This window comes from Anopheles maculipalpis, chromosome 3RL (genome assembly GCF_943734695.1).
Source record: "Anopheles maculipalpis chromosome 3RL, idAnoMacuDA_375_x, whole genome shotgun sequence".
Lineage (NCBI taxonomy): Eukaryota > Metazoa > Arthropoda > Insecta > Diptera > Culicidae > Anopheles > Anopheles maculipalpis.
In genome coordinates, this window is record NC_064872.1 from 45,808,548 (window position 1) to 45,831,830 (window position 23,283).

General features: G+C 41.8%; 1 protein-coding gene across 3 annotated transcripts in view; it reads left to right on the forward strand.

Annotated features, from left to right (window-relative positions):
- Positions 1-23,283, forward strand: part of LOC126564842 (beta-ureidopropionase) — a 300,108-nt gene that overhangs the window by 203,186 nt on the left and 73,639 nt on the right. Inside the window, exon 1 of one of the 3 annotated variants that reach the window (XM_050221963.1) lies at positions 11,956-11,968. The exons of 1 other annotated variant lie outside the window; for it this stretch is intronic. The gene's annotated coding sequence lies outside the window, so the exon portion shown is untranslated. Of the gene's footprint in view, positions 1-11,955; positions 11,969-15,909; positions 15,924-23,283 lie in introns of those variants that run through there. One more of the 3 variants, XM_050221962.1, reaches the window with a different exon arrangement.

Below are 23,283 nucleotides of genomic sequence, written 5' to 3' on the forward strand. Positions count from 1 at the left end.
ATATCGCGCATCGGCACCGCCGGGGATGTTTCTGATGCCCGAACGGCTGCTAAGAGTCCGGGTCTAGCCGCATCGAACTCCACACATGACCAGAGGATGTGGTCAAAGTCGTGGTATCCGTGGTACGTTGAAGATGTGCGTTCATTGCAAAATGGTTTGACATAAGTCTCGACATCATGCGAATACCGGGAGGCCGTGAAACCAGGGACACAGGACGAAACCTGTGGTGATATGGTGTGCAGGAACCTTCTGAGTTCGTCCTCATATCCACATGCTCTGCCAGCGGGCCATGCACAGCCGTTGTGGGGTGCGAAGAAACTCGTGAGGGTGAATCGACCTCACAAAAATGCTGAAATCAGAGGTACCTCGTTTGGCCAATGAGTCCGCTTTTTCATTGCCGGGGATCCCGCAATAAGCAGGCAGCCATATAAGCAATATTCGGAATGCTTGATTGAACAAAGAGCTTAGAATATTCAGTATTTTTTGTATAAAGTAATCAGAGCTCTTTTAATGCCTCGCCGGATTTCAGTCAGCTTCTACATCGCTGAGGCTATCAGCAAATATAATATACTAGTCCGGAAGCTTCACACTTACAATGAGCATTGCGTAAAAAATAAAAAGTGTCAATTTGACTTCATTTACTTTGATAAAAGTATTGTTCTGGTTCTTTCATTTCTTTTGCTAAGTTTTCTGTTTGTTTGGTCGCATGACCAAACCAACGACTGAGACACCGTTATTGTCTATTGGTGACCGACTGGGAATTTGAAGGCATTATTGAGTCGGAACCGTTTAACACTACTATTAGCTTATTGTGATGTAGTCAATGTTCGGGTTTGGTTAACTAAAGGGGCGAAAACCAGAATAATGGTTGCACCACTATTAGCTAACAAACACGGATTTATGCAGGTGTGATGTACAGATAGGTGATCGCTTAGCTGTACATTGCATTTCCAAAAATTCAACAATTTGGGGCCAAAGTCTTGTGCAGACCACAACGTGGATGTTGAAATACGCTGTTGAAATGGCTGCAAACCACTCTCAGCTAAGCTAAGCTAAGTAACTATAATAAGCTTTGTCTTAAGTATAACCTGACAATAACGTCTCCAGGTTACGATGTTTTCAATCTCTAGTAACAGGCAGCGCATGTGATAGTCTAGTCGATGAAGATAGGGTGTCCAGTGAAATCAAGTCTAAGTGCTGTGACTCGTCCTACGTTGTATTGCTTTCAATCGTTGCATCCAAAAATCGATATCCATGGATTTATCATGTATGGACTCTAAACTCTGGTATCGATTGCACCAGGTTGCATAAGAGCGTCTGACTGCAACAATCATCGATACGATACAAATCCCATCCGATCCTCCCGAAGTGACTAAGCGATATCGACAAGTCTAGTCAGCCATTCGATGGCGCTAAGTTGCTAGCGATTTGTGAATTTGAAATTGTGTTATTCAAATAATCGGAAGGACATAATTACTATGTTTCATGTGAAACTATGTTCTATGAAACATAATTACTATGTTCCTCAACAGAAACAACGATTTGCTAATGATCTAGCTGCTAACAGGCCTGACTAAAGTCTCAGAGCAGTTTTGCAGAGCGATCCGATAGTACTTCTCACAACAACACCGAGGTTCAAATTCCATTCAGACCGTTCCCCCATAGTGAGGACTGAATATTCAACTACGTAGTACGAGGGCTGACAATAAAGTAAGGTCTCCAATTTTGTTTTTTCATAGAAAATGACATTTATTTACAAAAAGCGATACACCGTTGGAAAGGCTAAGATCTTGACTGCATTTCTTCATAATCGCCATTTTTTTCCAACACCTTGCGCATCCGCACGATGAACTTGTCTATGCCGGCAGAATACCACTCTCCGTCCGCCTCGCGCCGCCAGGTGTTGACCTCTTTCTGAGCTGTTTCGGCACCCATCGGGCAGAAACTTTGTGATACTGCAAGTTGTTCACAAGGATATGACGGATTTTTTCGCTGCTCTACACACTCCTCCAAGCTTCTCTTCCAAGTCCCTAATTGTTGCACGGCGGTTTTTGAGCATTTCTGCCTCCACTGCTTGAACAATCGCATCCGAGACCGACGGTCGGCCACTTCTCTCCTCGTCGTGAACATTAGTGCGCCCGGAATTGACCTCGCGGCTCCACTTACGCACGTTTTTTATGTCCATACACTTTTCCCCGTAAACTTCAACTAGTTGACGATGGATTTCAATAGGTGTCACCTTTTTCGCACTCAAAAAACCTATTACAGAACGCAATTCGCTTTTGGACGCTGACGCGAGGGGTACCTCCATCGTTGACGGCTGCTCAGCCAAGACTGAGCGATCGGAGAAGCCTCACCCAGCAGCAAAGTGGTAGTGGGGGAACCAAGGAACACGGCGGTGTTGCCAGATTTCGCCTAGCGCGTGTTCCGGCGAAGTTGCAGCGTTGGAGACCTTACTTTATTGTCAGCCCTCGTATCAACAAATCTAGTCAAACATTTTATGATCGACACCGCTTAATTGGTTGCTCAACTAAGAAGAAGAAGGCAAACAAACAGACTAATTCTTGAATTCTGTGTTACACATGAGTTTCGGCCTCGTGTTGGAGGAAAAAAAAGAAACAATCATTACAACACTACTACGAGTAGAATAAAATACGATGAAAACCTCTGTAACATTCAGATAAAATCACATAAAGAGAATGATCCCAAACAATATTCTTAGTCTTAATGGTTATAATATAGATTCTCAGCTTGCTTCATCCCAACTACCAAAACATGCTTATCTTCTTCAGATTAACTTTCGATCTATTCAAACTTTCAAGAAAAACTTTATGAACAAAACTGTTCCATATGTTCCTTTTGTAGCTAAAATATACTGTCGCGCTCCGATTTTGATTTCCTTTGAACATTTCTGGCATTTTGATTAGAAATTCAATTCAAGTTCCAATATATTGCATGCTTCCATTCAAAAAAAAAAACAACAAAAACTTTCAAATCACCACTGTAATGGGACAATCTTCATACTTAAAAAAAAATACTCCAAACGCGTGCTTAATTACCCCAAGCGCTATAAAACAAACGGGTCGTTGTTTATCAACATCAAAGGAACGTAAAATTATAGCCATAAATCACCAGCATTACGCTCGTTTTTGGTAGTGTCGTAACGGCGCGTTCTTATCAAACATTTCATTAGATTAACCATGATGGATCCACGGAATTGCCAGTGCGATTAGAGCGGCAGGATTGGCCGCTGGGAAGGTTCGTGCACGGTACCCATCCGAGCTTATGTACATGGTCACAACCACTTAATCTGGATGCATCAAATGTGCTTGCAAGCATGTGCAATCGATGGAACGCTGTTGTGTGTTTGGGGTGATTCAGTTCATGGCGGTATAAATCATTTTTGCGAGTTTTGTTTATGAGTGGTTGCGGTTTGGTTTCGATTGTGCTGCTCGTAAATCTTTTAACGCTACGTGCGTACGGGTGGGCTCACATCGATGGGCAATAAATTAAACCGAACGTAGGAAATACCTGTAATGACATCAGTTTTTGCGGTTGTTTTATTTTCTGTAAAGCTTGCATTTTCTGCTTGATTGAGTAGATCAAGGTAAAAAAAAAAAAGGAACACTCGAAGAAATCAGATTGTAGCATGATTTTATTTGTTTATTGATATTGATTAAAGTGATCGAATTCATACGCCTTTAATTGCGCGGAGTGGGTGGCCGCGGGGTGTCCCCAAACTGGTAAGGTGCCCGAGTAAACCAAATATAGTAGATTTTGGTTTGATAGTGGCCTTCAATTTCCATGTCGGTTAGACTTTCCCATAGGCTCAATCCGCCACTATCTGGAACCGTAATAGCCATACCGATATCTTCTTCTTCATGTAGAATGTGCTCAGGATTGAGCACTTCGTGTCGACATGGCCAGGTCTCGAATCAGTTTCCAGGAAACTCGATCTAGAGCTGCAGTCCTTCATCTACGACTGCATCCGATCTCCTACAGGTTAGACTCCACTTGATCCAGCCAACGAGCTCGCTGTGCTGCTCTACGCCTCGTGCGCTGACGAGCACCTTCTTGGTGGGGCATTAGTCCGACTCATCCTCATGACGTCCCCCAGCCAACGTATCCTTCCGGCTTTGACTACTGTCAGGATATCAGCACCGCCAAACAGCTCAGCTACAGCCACACGCCCTGCTCGCACACACCACCAAAGATAGTCCTTGGCACCCGCCGTTCGAAAATGGCGTCCTCCGTCAGCATAGTCCAAGACTCGTACCCGTAGAGGACTACCGGACGTATCAAGGTGCGATAAATCGTACATTTCGTGTGTTGTTGGAGTCTTCTGGATCGCAGGAGCTTGTGGAGTCCGTAGTAGACACGATTCCCCTGAACAATCCGCGGCTTCGGATTTCGCTGCTTACGTTGTTGTCCGAAGTTACGGTCGTACCAAGGTAGTAGAACTTCACTACCATCTCGAGATCGTCTCCGTCAACTGATACTATGCTTCCGAGTCGGACTCTATCACGGTCAGAGCCTCCGGCAAGCAGGTATTTTGTCTTCGTTGCATTGATGCTCAATCCAATTCTATTGGTCTCGACTTTTTGTCGGGTGTACGCCTCGCACACCGCCGCCGTTGTCCGTCCGATGATGTCAATGTCATCCGCAAAGCCAAGGAAATGGAGCGATCACGTGAAACTCGTACCTCTTGACCTTGCCTCAGATCCCGGTAAAATTCGAACGATTCCGATAGCATGCTCGAAACTCTCACCTTGCACTGGACCCCGTCCATAGCCATACCGATAGGTTTAGTTTAATTTGATCAAATAGAGTTTAGTCATGTTAATATAAGCGTTTTTGTAACAGTTTCGCATTTATCCTCGATGCATAGAATAGTCTCATAGTCTCATCACGCTAACTACGGATAAAAGAACAAACGGAAACAAAAGCAAACAAGAAAAGGACATAAATTATGTTTATGTTCCTAGATTTTCTATTATGATTCTTCATTTGCACTTTTGGAGAGTACAGGTATTGTTGTTCATAAACTTTTATTTGTTTTCTTTTGCTTGCTACGTTAGATTGGTGAAGCAACTCTCTACATCGCAGGTATAATATAAAACAAACACGACAGCCGATGATTTATAGTGGATAGTAGATAGCATGAAGCAACACTTATTTTTAACCATTGGCACATTCTACTCTAACTCATGTATTTATCACAAAATCTAAAGCGACTTTTAAAAAAATGTCCCCAATTTAGTTTACATATATAATTTAAGAACTATGCTTATATATGAAACAAAAACTTTAGCAAATGGAGTAGCTAACAGTTGTATACTAGCTTACTTCTTATCTGAAGTTCTAGCGTATCACAGTCTAGAAAATCAATAGCTCACGGTCATTTGTTCTCTAAATTAAAACATACAAGATTGATGTACAAACAAATGTCAGCCAAATTCTTTCCGTCACAAACAACAATTGCTTCACAGAACATTGGTTGACGAACGTCTAGGGTCCATCGTTTAACTTATGGGACATCCAAAACTTTCCTTTCATTGTACATGGGGTCACGCAATTGTTACAACGATAAAGATTTGACAGCAATGAAAAATTGATCTCTTCCGATGAATAGCTCACACGAGCCGGCAATGTCCTGGCAACCCCTAATGAACTGACCGTCCGTCATTTGGAAAGCAAATCAGGAAAGTTATTGGCCTTGCAGGGTCTCAAATGGCTATCATCAGTGTCAACTGTGCAGCAAGCAGCAATAGCGAGCAATAGCGTCGTCCGTTTGGTCACATTTAATTTTCCCTGCACTAGAGTACGAGTAAGAATCTCCAGCGGTGCAGCAAATGATCAAGCCTCGGGAAAACCGGCAAACATTTGGTAAAATTCAATAAATCACACCGCAAGCAGTCACATCCAGCATGACCAGACCACAGGAGACTGGTGCGTTACGATGGCACTAACAAGGCACTAGCAAGGACGACAGGGATTCGTACATAATAGAATTATTACCAGATCCCTCGTCATGAAAGGGTCGTTTGGCCCTTACCATCCATCTACCGGTGCACATTTTTTTACACGGATCGTTATCGACGCATCTACGGGGAATGTCGGGGAACAATATTGTGTTCAAAATTGGACAGATCGGTGGCAAGCAAACCCGAAAGACCTTTGGTGCAATGAAAGAAACTGTACTCAAAATAAATCACTATGCAGGCCAACTGTGCGTACATCTATGAAAAAAATGGCTTTTCAATCCATTTCGCAAAACACATTGCACTGTGAACTTGTTTTGAAAAACCGATGGCCTTAAATTGTCGATAAACCCAATGTGTGAGTAGAAAGTAATGTGTGGAACAAAGTAACGAAGGAAAAACATAAAAGAAATGGTGTTGTAACAAATCACTATAATAAAGAGCAGTAAAACTGGGTAAGGTTTTCTTATTCTTATAACCGACTGATCGATGTCAGATTTAAGCCCAAGGTTATGGGAAATAGTTTACAACGCGCTAAACAATTTGCTAGCCGTCCAGGAAGGTTTTAGCAATTGAATCGAAAAATGTTTGCCAATGCATTGTTAAATTTGTCTTTACTGCTTTAGCTTCTGCAGTGTGGCTTGGGTTTTAAGCTTCACACAGTGTTACCATCATAGCCAGGAAGTCATATTTACGTACTCGCGTGGATCGACTGTAAAAATAGAAAGTGCGCTGCAATAAATTTGACGATATGCTTAATTATTTCGTACAAGGACGTTACGGTTTATTTGTTCATTGCATTGCATTTTTGATTGTCATATATGAAGCTGAAAATAAAAACACATTTCAGTTGCAACAGCACAATTTTTTAGCCGTGTTTTGTTTATTTGTTTATGTAATATTATTTCAATAACCGTGCATGCACGGGATAAGGCAACAAAACAGGAAGGAAATGCTCGGTTAATCTAGTTTAAACACACAGTCAACACATGCGGTGTTGACAACAGCTTGACAGCTTGAAGCTGTGATAATTTGGTTTTTTTATTTCGTAATGACGGCCAGGCCGTATTCCTTAAAATCTAATCTTATATAGCTTTAAAATAAGCTGTGATAATAATATAATCTGATAATATAATCTTATATATAGCTGTGGATATTGTTACTGCCAGGTATGGATCCAAAGTTGTCCTCTCTATGTCTGCTAAGGGGTTGGCGTCTTTTTGGAGCATAGTGCCGTGGAGGCTAACAACTGGCTCCCAAGAAAACCTCCTTCGTTGTGGATACTTTGTGGTGTTTGCCACTCCATGTTATGGCTGGCGGCCCCACCATCGCCAGAACGAGTTCGAAAGCCACTACAACTTTGTGAAGCTACAGCAGCATCTAACTCACGCATTCCGCCAACAGTAAAGCCGCCAGTCACAACTACACGTCATCCAAACCTAATTCAATTGGTTCAGTGATCTAATAGTGTCGCTGGCGACCCTGACGCCTGTAAAACGCAAGGAGCCGACAGCCACAATAGCCTTGTATGGCAACTGCAGAATCGAACCCAGACATTCCGCCAACGACAAGGTCGCCAGTTACGACCTTAGATCTCCTAAAGAGGAGAGAGGGGAAGGGATCAAAGGACGATTCCCATCTCTTTGGCGAAATCAAACAGAATCCGCGCATATTTGTAGTCCTTCTGTCCCAGGATATCGCGCATCGGTACCGCCGGGGATCTTTCTGATATCCGAACGGCTGCTAAGCTGCCGTACTTAAAATAAATCAAAAAATAAATAATATCATTTTGATGGACTGCTTAGCCTTCTCGACAGCGCCCAACAATTACAACACATTTACATGGATATGCGTATTATACATAAGTTAAAAACACAACACAACACTAGTGTGCGGAACGCTGAACATTGACACAATTGATAAACTCGACAGATGAGATTTAGGGCTCCAAGACATCACAAACAAACAGCGTTAAATTTTTATCACATACACAAACATGAGTTTAAAGGAACCACAAGAGTTCCGAGGTTCGGTGATTCCCACCATTACAACACTATATTCCTATTAGAATTCTTTTTAAAACGATTGAAAATATGATTTTTAATACACATATTAAAGTAAGCAACAGACTCACCATTGAAGAACCAACGATCATTCTTCGAACAACGCAATAAGTTCAGTATATTATACCAAAAAAATGATACTTTTCTTGTCACTTGTGCTTTTATGTTTCAGCTTCCAAACGGACGCTACATTGGGCCGTGTTGATGGTGATTATGATCGATCGATGAGCTACCGTAATTAAAACATCTTATGACCCATGGTCAGGATGTGCCGTGCAAACGATCACTCACTCATGCACGGCACGATCGATGGCATTCGCATTGCGCGCATGGGGAAACATTGCTACCCACATGCCCAGAAATGGCAACCGAACTGCCAAGTGTACAGACGGAAAAGGTGAAAATCCATCGGTCAAACAATGTGACACCATGTGTCTTGGAAGTAATTAAAAACACCGAACGAGCGCACGAGGAGCACGGGCATAGCGGCGTAGTGGTTCAGATTCCATCATTCACCATTGGACGGAACAGAGCGCAGCCGTTTTGAAAGAAAAGCCGTCGATTGAAAAACCAAAACGTCTCACCACTTGACTGTTGACTGTCACCCGCTTGTTATGCACCGGAAACACCCTGTCTGTCATTCCGGCCAGTGAGACGGTGAGGACGTACATGATGGTGTGTGTGTGTGTGTGTGTGTGTACTGATGTGTGCATTTTGCTTACAGCAGATTGAAGATAAATGCATGCTGTGTGTCCCTGGTGAAGGATGCCATGCCTGCCTTGCTTGGCACTGTGTGACAGCCGGGAAAATGTTGAGAAACTGACAAGGCACTCAGCAACCCGGGGCAGTCGCTGCCAGCTAGAACGAACCAGACCGATCCGTGTGTATTCTTTTGCGCATATTTGTGCGGCAAAACGGTGTACGGGGCCGCAACAAAGTGCAGGCCAGAAACGCTCTGCCGCTGAAGAGGAGAGTCAAGCAACAAGAAAACAAAACAAAAAATGAATGAAACATGACTTGAATTTGTGCGACGAAAGAAATGTGTCTGTCTTTTCCATTCGTCACATGTCAAATAAGATGAATGACTGACAATTTCAAGAATGATTTGATAGATTTCCCTCCCCGTCCGTGTACACAATAAGCCGATTAACGAGCGATTCCTTTCGCTCCCGTCGTCGGCCCGCTCAGAACAGAACGAGGCACCCGAGGGCGAGGAAAGGATATAAACAAAGAAAAGTAAAAAAAAAAACCCGGGGAATTAAAAAAAAAAACATACACACGCAAAGAAAGACCGCCACTGGGGTGTACCATGAGATGGTTTCGGCGGCATTGATGATGATGAAGTATTCAGTCCGGCTGAAGTGATGCTGCCGTGATACGAGTTGCGAGTGGATCCGACCAGAAACAGGCCCGGGGAAGCACGGGATAAATTGAGGGTCTCGAGGAACTTGAGCACACTCTTACGAAGGGAGAGCAAAAGCGCAAAAGAACCACCACAAGTGATGGCCGGTGGCAGGTTTCGTGATCACTCCCTTTCGTCAAACCTGTTGGCAATACTGGAACTCCCTACAGGATGCTGCTCAAACCTTTAACAAGAAAAGATCCGAAACATAATTGTTGTGTATGGATGAAGCATAATGAAAACTAATAACCATTTAAAATATTTTCTACTGGAATGACGATTTTATTTTAAAACTAACTGCTAACTCAAAAAATAATTCTAATACTATTCGGCGATGAGTAATTTAAGTCAAGGAAATGATTAGCAATGGTAACCTAAGACCTATTGAGTTTGAATACTCTTTATTGCTGCATTTCCGGCTTTGTTGGCTCCATAATTAGCTCTAAGAGAAATTTTTATTCAGGCGGCTTGTTGGTATAGCGGTAATGACACCGGTTACTAACAGGACGAGGCTGATGCAGGGTTGGCCAATTTTGCAGGCACTTAAGCCATAATTCATCCCTGATTTTGACAAAACAATTATATACAAAGATTTTTCCCTATTAATTGATCTAAGAAATTGCGATCGGACGGTACTGGGCCACACTTGGGTTGGCTACTTGGAATCTCCTGGAATCCCCAAACGTTCCTTTTTCCATAGCTTGCTTCGAGTACTTAGCAACACCACTTCGCCATCTTTGTGGTATTTTTTAATGCATGTGGCAACTATTGGGAGGCTCCTTGTACTACAAATCACATTGGTTAAAAAGGACATGTGATGTCCTTTTCTTTGTTTGTGAAACGCAGCTTCTGTTGAATGTTCCGGAGGCTTAAAATGGTCGGATGACCAGATCCAGACTTGCACTCGATAAAAGCCAAAATCGGATAGATATTTGCCCGATCGTATCCGACCAATAGGAACAGTGACACAACGGCCGCCTTTTTTTCGGGCGCGAATTGAACAGACGGTTTGAACAAACTTTTACGCAAATATATTTAACTGTTCTCGTCCTAGCTACTGTAAGTTAAGAGATAGAGATTTACATATATCGTTAGATTTATATCAGTATATTAAGCATATGATGGCATCCATCGAAAGCGGCGCCGATCTTAAAACGGCAGGACCGTAATTCAAATGCCATTCCGCCGTAGTGTGGACTTACTATCTAACAACGTAGTATCAAGCAAGTCTAGTACATGAGGTTAGAAAGGCAAAGAAGAAAAAGCGTAAAGTACTTCTTGTAACAAGAGTGATGATGATTTCGCCTCTTTCCCCTGTGTTTGTTTGAAAGGGGAGAAGTTATATAAAGATACTTTAAGAATTACTAATTTTATTTATTTTAAGTATAACGGCAACAAGTAAGATTATCAATATTTAATCTAAGGAATGGCCAATTGACATATAAGTTCTTCATTCCAACCTAGCTGTATTTCAACCGATTCCTGATAGATTCTTAAGCGCAACCGACACGCTGGTGACAAGCAACCAGGGATCCCTGACAGCTCACCATTTCCTTTGTTCTAGAAAGTAGAAAGTAGGCGACAAGTAGAAATCCGTTGACTTTCCTAGCTACCAGGCTTAATTCAAGTCATTTCGATAAATATTCATTGGAATATTGAACGATAAATCCCCATTATTCAATACGAAATTGACAGTGAAAATCTTATTTCTAAAAACTTCTTTCAATGTTTGATTGAAAAGAATGATAATCAATTGATATATAACTTACAGCACACCATCTTTTACAACTACTCACAGTAGATTTTATTTACATTGCATTTCAGCGCATCGAGTCGGGCTGGTGAACACCATAACAGCACCACTAGTTTCGGGCAGTTATCCCACCCGGACCGGGTTGACGTAAGGTTGGACGCTGTTTCCTTTCCTCAACAACTCGTTTCAACTTTCTCAAGTTTACCCTTTTTAGTGAGACACATCAAACGCGGCAACTTGAAAACGTTATACCGAAGGAAGACATACATCATATGACAAATGGTCTCTGCTACTTCACTTTACCCTTGTGCCAATGTGCCGCTCTCGATGTTCCGATGCCGGGACAGACAAATTCAACGGTAGCAACAAGCAAAACATGAAACCAAAACCAAAACGAACACAACCGAACCGCAAACCGTACTGCTGCCGGTGCTGGTGCTTCTGCTATCCCACAATCTGCCTCCCAGGATCATCGTTTTCAGCTCGAGGTGAGTGATAGATAACCGGCGAGTAACGGAGTAACGAAGCGACAGTACTGTGTACGAGGAAAAGAGCACACTCACCGGGACGGGCCGATGTAGCAGGAGGTGTGCACGGAAGCCGTACGGACAGATTGCAAGAGATGTGGAAAGAAACTGTAAATTGTCACATAAATCAATGTAAATTATTTCGATGCCTGTCTTCTCTCAACAGATTCATAAATAATTTCACTAAATTCATTTCATTTCTCGCTTCGCTTCTTCGTCAGGGCATGCATGTGTGTGTGTTTGTATGTTTATGCCCGGACCGGTGGTCACACTGCAGTTCGGTACGGTGTGTGCGCCCGGTTGTTTGAAGTGGAAATCTCGGGCGGTAAGAGACAACTCGATTTGGGCACCAACGCGCGACGCGTCGACGACGGAGCAATCTTGTCGACAGCTCGAAAGAGCCCGGCTTGATATATGCTGTAAATGATGTCCCGTGTTAGCCGTATGGTCAGATTGAGCACGATTGCTTGCTTAATGTCTGTCATGTTGCTAGTTTTGCTGTTCCTACTGCGGATGCAGTTGAAGAAAAAGGTATATTAGAATATGATACATGCTTCACCATGTATCCTATTGTGCCCAAGTTGAATGGTTGTTATCAATTATTTTTATTGTATTTGACGATTTTTACGACTTTTAAAGACAGTTATAAAAATAATATATACATTCCTACAGCAAATCAGATCACTTTGTTTCTGTTTATTACAGCGATCAATATCCTTCTAAATTATATAAAGCCAATTCACACATACATTTTGACATATTTAAAAATAATATTTTCGAAATGAAATCCTTTAGATTGTTGTCAGCCTCCTTAGCTATGCAAGCTGAGGAAAGATTTATACTTCTTGTCATAACCATTGACTAACCCTTTGCCACTGTTGAACAACTGGGCCACATGTCTCACGTTCTGCACACCGCATACATCTTCCCTGATATAAATTTCGGAATGCATCTTCACTAGTATCGTCCACGTTTTCAACGCCACTTCCAACCATACGAGGTAGCTTTTTATTGCTCTTCTATGTTCAAAACATGTTTTGATCAGATGTTTGTGATCTTCTTTGTTAAGTTTATCTGATTTATATTTCATTGATTTTATAATTGTAGCTTTACATTCAAACAAACCAACGAATTTCTATTCGTCCGCGAGGTTACAATAAGACTAGTATATCATGATCCATCTCAGATCGATAGGCCAAGAAGGTGAAAAATTAAAGTATTTCCTCATGATGCTTCTTAACTTGTTTCTACATTTCACATACGTTATATGTCCTTTCATTTTATGCTTAGCTGCTCACGCATAACGGTGAGACAGAATCTTGACGAAGAGCAATTCGTTAAGTGAGTAGTGAGTTCACTGAAGTGAGTAGTGAATGAGTGTCACTGGCATGAGTGACACTCAGAAAATTATAAATAGGGAAAATTTAGATAATAAATCTCTCTTGCATTTTGGAACCTCGAAACCTACAATCCTGTTTGGTAACTATAACTGCAACAAAAAATCGATCCGAAATTTCGCGAAGCTGTTCAATAACCCTAACTATCTCTTAGAAACGGAAAAGTATCAAGACAAGCTTGTCAATACAAACGAAAAATAAAATTTACATTTTGAAACCGTTCTTGTGACAGACAAGTTTCGTTAAGCTGTTTTTTTTTTCGTTAAATCTTCAAAATCATTCTGTCAAAGTGAGGAAACCCACAAAAATAATGCCAAAAGGGTACACAAATTATCATCTTGAGAAGATATTTTGCGATGTAGTTGATTTTTTAGGGTATCAAAATGTTTTTTTTTTCGAATCATGTGAGCGTTGATAGCAACAGTGCTGATAAAAGAACGGAAAATCTTACTAAACAACGTCGGCTGCCTCTTAGTATGTTAGTTCTTTTGGAACTTACTAATCAAGCATGCGTTTAATCTGTGAAACTTTTGTGTAAAACCTTTTTGATATGTGCTCGTGGTTGCTCTTTTCAGATTTCAGAAAAAAATTCGTGTATCGAAGGAAATTTTCCTCGATATGCTCGAATGCTATTGAGCCAAAGTTTCCGCCTGTAAGGGCAAAAGGACTCACGCCAAAAGAAATGTTGGCTGCTATGCTGTGGTTTCTTGCGGAGGGGAGTTACCAAAATGGAACCGGCAAAGATTTCAATATAATAATATACATTTCATAAGAAATTGAACCAAATAAGCAGCAAGATGCCTGAATATACTTTTTTCTGACTGACGGAAAACAGTTTGACAAATATGAGTCTCCGTTTATGTTAGAGAATACAAATTCTTGGCAGTATACTTGTAAGTTTGCTTTTCGTTAAGTTTTTCGAATCTTCCGTTTTTGGCAACTTGTCTTGACAATTTGTATGTGATGATCAGGCCTAATACATCCTTTGCAAAACAGGGTTTTTAAGCTGGAAGGGGATTAGTATTGACGATGTCAGTTACTAGCACAGTGGAAACTGTGTCCAATCTCCAAATACGCAAGAAGGATCCTTCAATTAACGTTTAATCAAGGGCGGCGAAAATATCAGATTCCAAGTACTCTGGGGATTGATTTACTTGTAATTAAGTACGATGACTTAACCTCGTAACATAAAATTATTACACAAATACTAAACATCATTGCATACTTTTGCAAGCAATTGTGGTTCTGTCCAGTGCAGCGTAGTAACGAAACAAATGCATGTCAAACCAACTGTTTGAACAGTTCCCAATGATCTACTTTCAGCGCTGAACTTTGGATTGTTCTCTTTTGAAACTCAAATTGATCCCCATTCGATCAAACGGACGGACGTGCTCAAACGTTTACAGCCGATTGTTGTTCACTCTGTCGAACGGTTCAGCCGCAGTGGTTGTAAATATTCATCAAAATTTATTGCCAAACAGTAAATTCTGCTGATTCCAAAACGGCCCGATAAAAAACATACCGCCGATCAGCGCACATGAAAACAATCGAACCCCGTCGGTTTCAACTTGACTGACAGTGATATCCTGTCAAAGTGATCAGGGGATATACATACATATCGCTGCTGCCGGGATGTATAGCGTAGGTATATTCGGTTCCGTGGCAGCTGAAGAGACAAAGCGGGCCGCACATCAAATAAACAAAAAGCTGAGCTCCACGAAAACTTCGCTACGAGCAAAGAAAAGGATGAACAGAGTGGTGCAGAAATCTGGACCCAATTAAAATGTATCGGGGGCTAGGTTTCCTCACAATTGACAGCGGTCACAATAAAAGCCAAACATTGTGCAACTCCCGGACGCAGACGGCGCAGGATGAAAGAATCCCATCATTCTATCTTCCAGCGCACGGACAGATCCATGATGCAAAATTGCTGGCAACGAACGGAGCACGGCCGGCTTGTTGAGTGACATTGAAGACGATTGATGGAAACCCCAAGCGACGGCGGCCCAATGTACAGGTAGGCTCAGGCTATTGTATTTAAATTTTAAATTAGATATCAAGCCTCAATGTCGCGCCATCTCGGACGAGAAAACTAGCACAGAATGTAAGAAGATCCATTTTTGGGTTCCCGTGATTGGTGGTTTTGCAAGCATGTTGATGGCATGTACTTCAACGGGGCAATTCTGAAACGGATTTCTGGACGCGATACAATCAGCATGATGCGATCTATTAAACCATTTGCCGCTAAAGACTGCTGTCGTAGAGGATTCCTTTTACAAACCACAAATTTTACCCACAAGACCATTTAGTTTTGCAAGACAATATGACGTAGTTTAGTCTTTAAACTCATTTAAAATTTTTGCCCAACACTCAAGCGAAATCTTGCTTAAATTTTTCACACCCATAGTTTAGCAAACGAAAGTAAACGCATCCGATCGGTATCTTTGATTTGTCCCCTTCCTTCATAGCTCTGTGATCGATTTAAGCTGATCCAAATTGAATAGGATTTCATACATTAAAACAAAACCGACAACATCCCAACAGAGCTCGACGAACCTAGTATACGACCTTTGCCATACGTACCCTTCTACCGCACAACAGCGGCTTGTTCGGCTTCGCCGGGTAAGAGCTTTTGTCATTCGATCCATCAATCTTAGGCTCGGGAGAAGGAAAAAGCATTAATTTTATGTAAAATTGCTACTTTTATTTATTTTGTATGTCACTCTTTATTATATCCGTCAATCAAGTCGTACCCGGGCTCAGGGTATCCGGACGGGGGTGGTTTTGTGTGTGTGTGTTTGTAATGGCAAAAAGCATATATTTGTTTCCACGGTACAGACCCGGCAGGGACCCCTTTCGCAGAGCATGTGCTGAGAATTGAACGACAAGGTTAAAATCAATTCAAAGCGATGCTCTCGTCGGTGTACTGCCTGGGGACGGATACGCGGTTCTAAGGGATCGGTGGGACGAGATGACGATAAAAACGAAAAATCGGTTTCCACGTTCAAACTACTTGATTACTCACATACAGACACCAATGCACCACTGTTGGACGGTTTGGTCATTGCCTGTTTGAGGCACACACACGCGGTACGTTTGGCATTGGCACATGACATTCGATGTTTTTCGATGTTACTCTTTGCGAAAAGGAACGTGACGTCCGTGCAGTGGTACGCCGGTGAAATTCTGCCGACGATCTGGCGAATAAGAAAAATGTCCTCCAGCTCCCGTACAGGACACATTCATTATTCAAGAGTGGCACGACGCACACGGAAAAAGCACGGCTGTACAAATGGGTCGCCCGCTACCGCTGTTTGTCCCAGCAAGTGACAGTTAGATCGTCGTCGTCGTCGTCGACGTGTGTGTAAGTCCGTTTTTCGTTCAACTGACACAAAACTACTAGAAGTAGTCGTCCGCTTCCTTCTCCAGCCACAACCGGAATGCGCCGCACGTTCCAAAAGCGACACCAGCAGACAGTTTGACCGATACCGAGATATGCTGAAGTTGCTTCGCCATCCCTCTTTTTGTAATGGTTGACACGTCGTTCGTTTGAGCTACCTGCGACACAAAACAGCGATATGGAAGATCGAATGAAAATGACACCACCAATCGTCAATGTGACATGAGCGAATGAATGAGCCCACTCCCATTACAGGTTTGGCGAAGGTTTGCTCCACTTTTGCGGTCAATTTGTGTGGACCATGTGCATTAGCACAAACGAATCATTAGATGACATTTGTAACACCTTTGTCATAAATAGCGTTGATTACAATCTTCACATCCATGCTATCTATTTAAGCATTTAGTGTTTAAATTCATTTCGGTTTTGCTTTTATCTCCATTCAAAATGTTCAATTTATTGCTTTTCTACTCGTGTCGAACGTACACAACTTAATTCCAACTAAGTAAGTAAGTAAATAAGTCAACTTACTTACTTACTTATCAGGCGCTACAACCGCTTTGCGATCTTGTCCTGCCGCAGCAGAATGCGGAACCACTCACGGTCCCGCACCGTCGTCCGCTAATCCGTTATCCCGGCCTTGTTGGCGGATGATTCCACGCCATCCTCCCACCTCAATCTGGGCCTACCACGCCTCCTCTGTCCGTGTGGACGTCCTAAAAGAACTTTCTGAGCTGGGTCGTCCGGTGCCATGCGTATAACATGACCAGCCCATCGGAGTCTGGCGAGCCTAATTCGCTGCACGACGGTGAGGTCCTCATACAGTTCTTTCTGTCTTTCTGAGCATCTTCCTCTCGAACGCTGCTAAAAGGGCTTCGTCTGTTTTGGACAAGGTCCATGTCTTAGAGGCGTATGTGAGTACTGGGACCGTCGCGACAGGCTTTTTGAGGTGAAATGTTTCCTTAGGCTGTAGAATGACCGGCTGGCTACCAGCATCCTAGCGCGCAACTCCGTCTCTTTGCTGTTTTCGGTGCTGAATTTTGGCCCGAGATAGGTGAAGTTTTGGACGACTTCAAATTTGCGGTCACCTATCCGTACATCACCCCCACGTAGTTCCAGATTTATTAGTAGGGCCGCTGATGATGCCACCATCAATTTGGTCTTTGCCTCGTTAATCTGCATCCCGAGGTTTTCTGCCGCCGGCTCGATCCTTTGGCAGGCTTCTGCTACATGGGAGAGGCGCAGACCAATGATGTCTATATCATCAGCGTATGCCAGGATCTGAGTTGACTTATAGAAGATGGTTGCCGAAGTCTCCACCTCCGAGTCACGGATGGCCCTTTCTAGCGCCAAGTTGAATAGGAGATAGGCGAGCCCATCTCCCTGGCGCAGGCCTTTGGTGATAGCAAAGGACGCTTAGAGTTTTCCATCCACCTTCACTTGGCATGTGACGTTAGTCATGAAAATTCTAACAAGCCTGATCAGTTTGGCTGGGATTCCAAAGGAACTCATGGCCTCGTAGAGTTTTACCATGGCTAGGCTATCATATGCGGCCTTGAAATCTATGAAGATATGGTGCGTGTTCAACTACTGTTAAGTCATCTTCTAAAAGATTTTCCGAATGGTGAAGATCTGGTAAGTGGGAGTTCTCTTTGATAGTTTCCAACTTTACGTTCAACGAATGGGACAAGATTATCATGAAGGATTAGATAGAATATTTTGTAGGTGGTATTCAACACCGTAATCCCCCTGTAGTAGTTGCAGTCCAACATTTCTCCCTTCTTTTGTATAGCATTATAAACAATGCGGAGTAATCTTTTGCTAGACATAAAATTACAAAAAATGTCATAGTCTTGAAATTATACGCAAACTCCCTGTTTGCTGATAACAAAATATTAATCTCGTCAGAGTCATTTTCAGATCTTATTTTTGACACATAAAAATAATCGGACTAAATGTCTAACTATAACCAGTCTGGTCTATAAATATAACCAGTTTTGAAAGGCATACAGCAAAATAACTGGTATCTGGACAAATTAAGGGTGTAATATGAATGGCTTTCGATGTACTGCTTGAGAGTTTCCTGTCGACAGTCATTTGTTAGACTGATTTAATACAGATTACAAATTTAATTAGGTAGGTCAAACTGGAAAAAATGCTCGAGATTGTAGAATCCACAAACGGTATCTCCGATAGATAAATTTGTATCACTCATTTACACGCTTTTCGATAGGACCTAGCAATGAACCAGCCCCTGTTAGACCCTTCTACACATGAAGTGAAACATCAACAGTCAATAATTTTTTAGCTATGCTAAATCATTGTCCCCATACCAACTTGTTTCGCTATCAATTGTGTTTGTACGCGAGCACGGATGCTGGACGATTAAGTAGGATCGTACCGTAAGCCGCGTCCACAATAATACCGCTTTAACCGAAATTTTTAGAGAGGATTCGGAATCGGAAAACTTTACAATCATCAGATCTTACCCCAATCGTAGAGAAGATCACGGAGCAACAGCTACATATCTATCATTTTTTCTTTAATTTTAATGCCGTACTCTGTACCATAGGCAGTTTAAAATTGAAGAATGTAATGAACTCATTTGAAATGCTGGTCAAGCTTACCGGGCTTGTAAGAATACCAATGACCAACAAAACATGTCAGGAAAAGATGAATCGAACTTTCTCTGGAACCACTTGCTTCCCAGAGAGAGCTTAAGCTTCCCAGTCTTTACATCAATCTGTAGCTAAAGGCGAGACTCAATCCAGGCCTTAACATAAACTTATGAAATATGAAGATTTTATTAATTTGGTTTTTTTAGTAGAAGTTTTGGGCCGCCCAGTGAAAAGAAAATGTCGTGACGGACGATTGTATAGAAAATTTTTATATAATACCGGTGCTAACGCACCTAAACACGGGCTCTATTCTGATCATGCCATCAGAATGACACCGGATCACCCAGACCGTTAATATTGTTTGGTCCTCTACAAGGACAGAGGATGCTTGCTTAGACCCAAGTTGAGGTGGAGTGATGTGGCATTAATACGCTTCCAGAAACGACAGAATATTAGAATATACCATTAGATGCATTGACGACATCTCCAACATGCCAAGATCTCGAGGTATGTAAGATAAAAATTTTCATAATCGCGCGTACAACAATTATTGACCCATAAAAAGCTAACGGTAACAGGAATGTCTTACAGTTGAGCATAAAATCCATTATATGGAAGTATGTACCTGTAATTTTTTTTTGAATGCCTTACTTAATCCAAACATAAATCACCCCAAACAGCACAACAACTTAAAACACTGCTAGGGTGTTAAAAAAAAGTGATGTTTCTAAGGCTCCAAAATGGGTCTGAAGCCATTCCATTCTATCGCTGTCGCCTCATCGTTCGACAGCAAACTTCACTGACGTTTTATTCGATAAATATGATAGCAGATTAGATTTCATTAACGACAAAGCAGCAGTCTACAAAATTTGACTACCAAATCATCAGCCAACGATTGGAAGGGATCTGTTGCTTTCGCATGGTTTGGGAAATGTTATATTTCTTCTTTATTTCCCACATTCCACATTTGGCGGCCCTGTTTGGGACGTTCGTTTTGGTGAAAATGGTCATCAAATCATCGAACGGAACTTCTTTGTGAATCAATGCGCATGTGAATGAAGATTAGATTTATGCCGGTCGTTGCTTTGATTCCCCCCTGTGGTTTTTTATCCCTTCCACCACGATCCAGACATCGGTGAAATATTCAAATATTTTATATCGTGTTTTTTTTTTTTGTCGGCCCTCCCTGTTTTGTGCTTAAGAGACGCCTGTTCCTCGAATAAAATGAAACAAAACATTTTAGTATAATAGCTGATAGAGAGTTACGATCACTACCGTTTCCGAGAGCCAGTTATATGTTTTGTAGCGTAAAGGTTACATGTTTCATCAATTCCGATGGGATGGAGTGAATCAGGTTTTGGAATATGTTAAATAAATGTGCAATAAATTCACCCCTTTACTGGCTGAGATAACCAGCCGAAATGGTGTTCCAAAATTTATGATTTCATTACAACATACTTTGTATCTTTTTATTAGACCAAATTAGAATTTTGACCTACGCGAGATAAATGCACTCTTAAGTTTCAAACAAAACATAAATCTTATGCTACAATTTGTGAAATTAATCCATTTGAAAAGCATATTTCTTGGTCATTCATCTACCTATTTTTGGATCATACAGGTACTTCGTATGTAAATAAAATCTACTCATTTTAGTGTACTGATCATAACCTTCACTCTACAGTTTTGATTGTTGTTCAATAGCCATAAAAATTAATAAATGAATTAATATACAATTTGACTAACAAAAACACAATGATTTAAAATTTAAGATGAAAACTCGCCAAACTTCATCATTTAAGTCGAATGGAGGCTATAATTTGATATCGAATAATTTACGCCATATTAGGAGACACCTTGTCAATCACCTTTTCACATTCGATTGCTGCTTCCTTCTATGCTGCAGTCTGGAACGAAAAGGTTAATTGCACATATAGAAAATGCCGATAAACGATAAACGTAAGCGATGCTATTGGAAATGAGGTTAAAAGGCAAACCGAGTTGGGAAACGTCAGGCAGTATATCGCAGGGCCGATGATGCGAGCGAGCGAGAAAGCAAATGCCGAATAAAAGTGAGGCATAAATTATCTTAAGTGAAAAGTGAAAATTTATTTTACGACTTTTTATTAGTTTCAATATCCATTCTAGCTGCCCGGGCTAGGATTTTACTTTGATATTTATGGCCGAAATTATACACGTAAACACATAAAAAGCCAGCCAGTCAGCAGCCATAAGCTGCTGTGGATGCTGAAGATCCACCGGTTTGCCTTTATCTATTCTTCTCTCTATAAATTTGGGATTATTTATATTGATGGCTATAACGATAATTCTTGCTCCCCTTTAGCTATAGCGATACTTCTTCACATCGGTGCACTCTATCACTCCGCATCATCGCTCTCACTCGCTTCCGTCCATTTGCGGGCAGCCAGCTCGTTCGTTCGTTCGTCCTGCTCGCGCAAGCGACCCAACAATCCTTATGGTGGTGTTGTTTTTCATTATGGGTCGGTTATCAGCCGGTGTGTCTGTCACGATCTCTTACCCGCATTTTATTTCCCTCCAACAGCGTCGTTAAGGGTAACGAAAATTCATACACATTTCATGGCTTACTAGCGACTGAACGTCGATCGGGTGTAGGAAGAAGCAATAACATGACATAAATGTCCAACCGAAAATCGTCCTCGACTCGACTTTGCCAGCCACACGCACACACTGCCACCCTGTAACCTGATACACCGATGTGGCTGTGAAATGGGTGCAGTACTTAAGATCAGGTGACAACATGGGTTTTTGGTGAGGGTGACATAAGATGAGATCAAATCACCTTCGAAAACGTACGAGCCGGGTACGTATGACAAGCTTTAGGCATTTTATATTGTGCGAGAGATTTATTTCAACGATTGCATTGATACGACCAAATGGTGTCTTGCGTACTAAATTGATGCTTGTTTTTTAGAGTGCTTCCCATCTTTTCCTAATTGCCTCTTATTTACCATTGCAAAGTAAAGGATTGTATGCTACTTTTTTTTTACGTTTTGCGGTCCAGCACTTTAAAGTGACCATAATTTTATCCACCCATTACTGACGAATGTTAAACCTGTGTAGCTGATCTATCTTCAGGATGTACGGAAAAGTAAAGCCTATTTAGCATATCGCCGTTTAACATTCACAACCTCACCAATTTACATCAGCCGCACTTATTTTCCTGTGACCAATAAATCACACCATCTATCTTTATCGAACAAGCGGGCACCCATCCGTGTGTACATTTCCATAAATCTTACATTTCTTTCGGCAAACCGAACGATCAGGCAAAACGATCGTTTGAAGTTGCGTCGCTCTGCTTCCGCACACATTGGGGGGGGTTATGGAACCGTGGCAACCCGAGAAAGGTTTCCCGAAAAACCAAATCATATGCAAATGGGTAACTTCGAATGGGTGTAAAAACAGCACGGTGGCTTTTTAACCGATCTATCGATGCCATCGTATTTTGGAGCGTGCTGCTTTGCTTCTCGGTGATCCATCCATTGTTGCCGCCAACCCGTCCAACAAGCAGTGTTGATTTGATAAACGAAATAGTCAACATTTTCGAATTCAAACCAGGCAAATTTGGTGGAATGCAAATGACGAAACCGGCACAACCAAATCCATTATGTGGTATAATGAAACGATCGACGCATGCTAATGAGTGCGATTGTTGCCACGATTTTAAAGGCCAATATTTTGTGGTCATTCGAGCAAGGCGCAACAGACCGAACGAAGCGGGTAAGTTTTATAATTCATAAAAAAAAGAAAGCTTAAAAAAGGCGCTAAGCAGCACCAATTAAAACAGCAAGAGAAAGCAATGAACTGTTTGTTTTGCTTTACCTTTTTAATCTTCTTATTTATCACCGGGCGCGACAAGAGTGTAAGATCGCTAATTTTTCATAATTGACACCCAGAGCAAAAGGGATCGATAAATGCTTTCGCAGTAAATCTGCCACAGTAAAGTGCCACCCGGACACAGCAAGAATCAAACAAAGCAAAGACCATTAACCATTCTAATCACACATCACACAAGCGCGCAAGAAGAACCATCGCCGGAACCAACCATCCCGTGGGCCATGGTTTAGAAACAAAATAAATGACTACCAAATCTTGCTGAT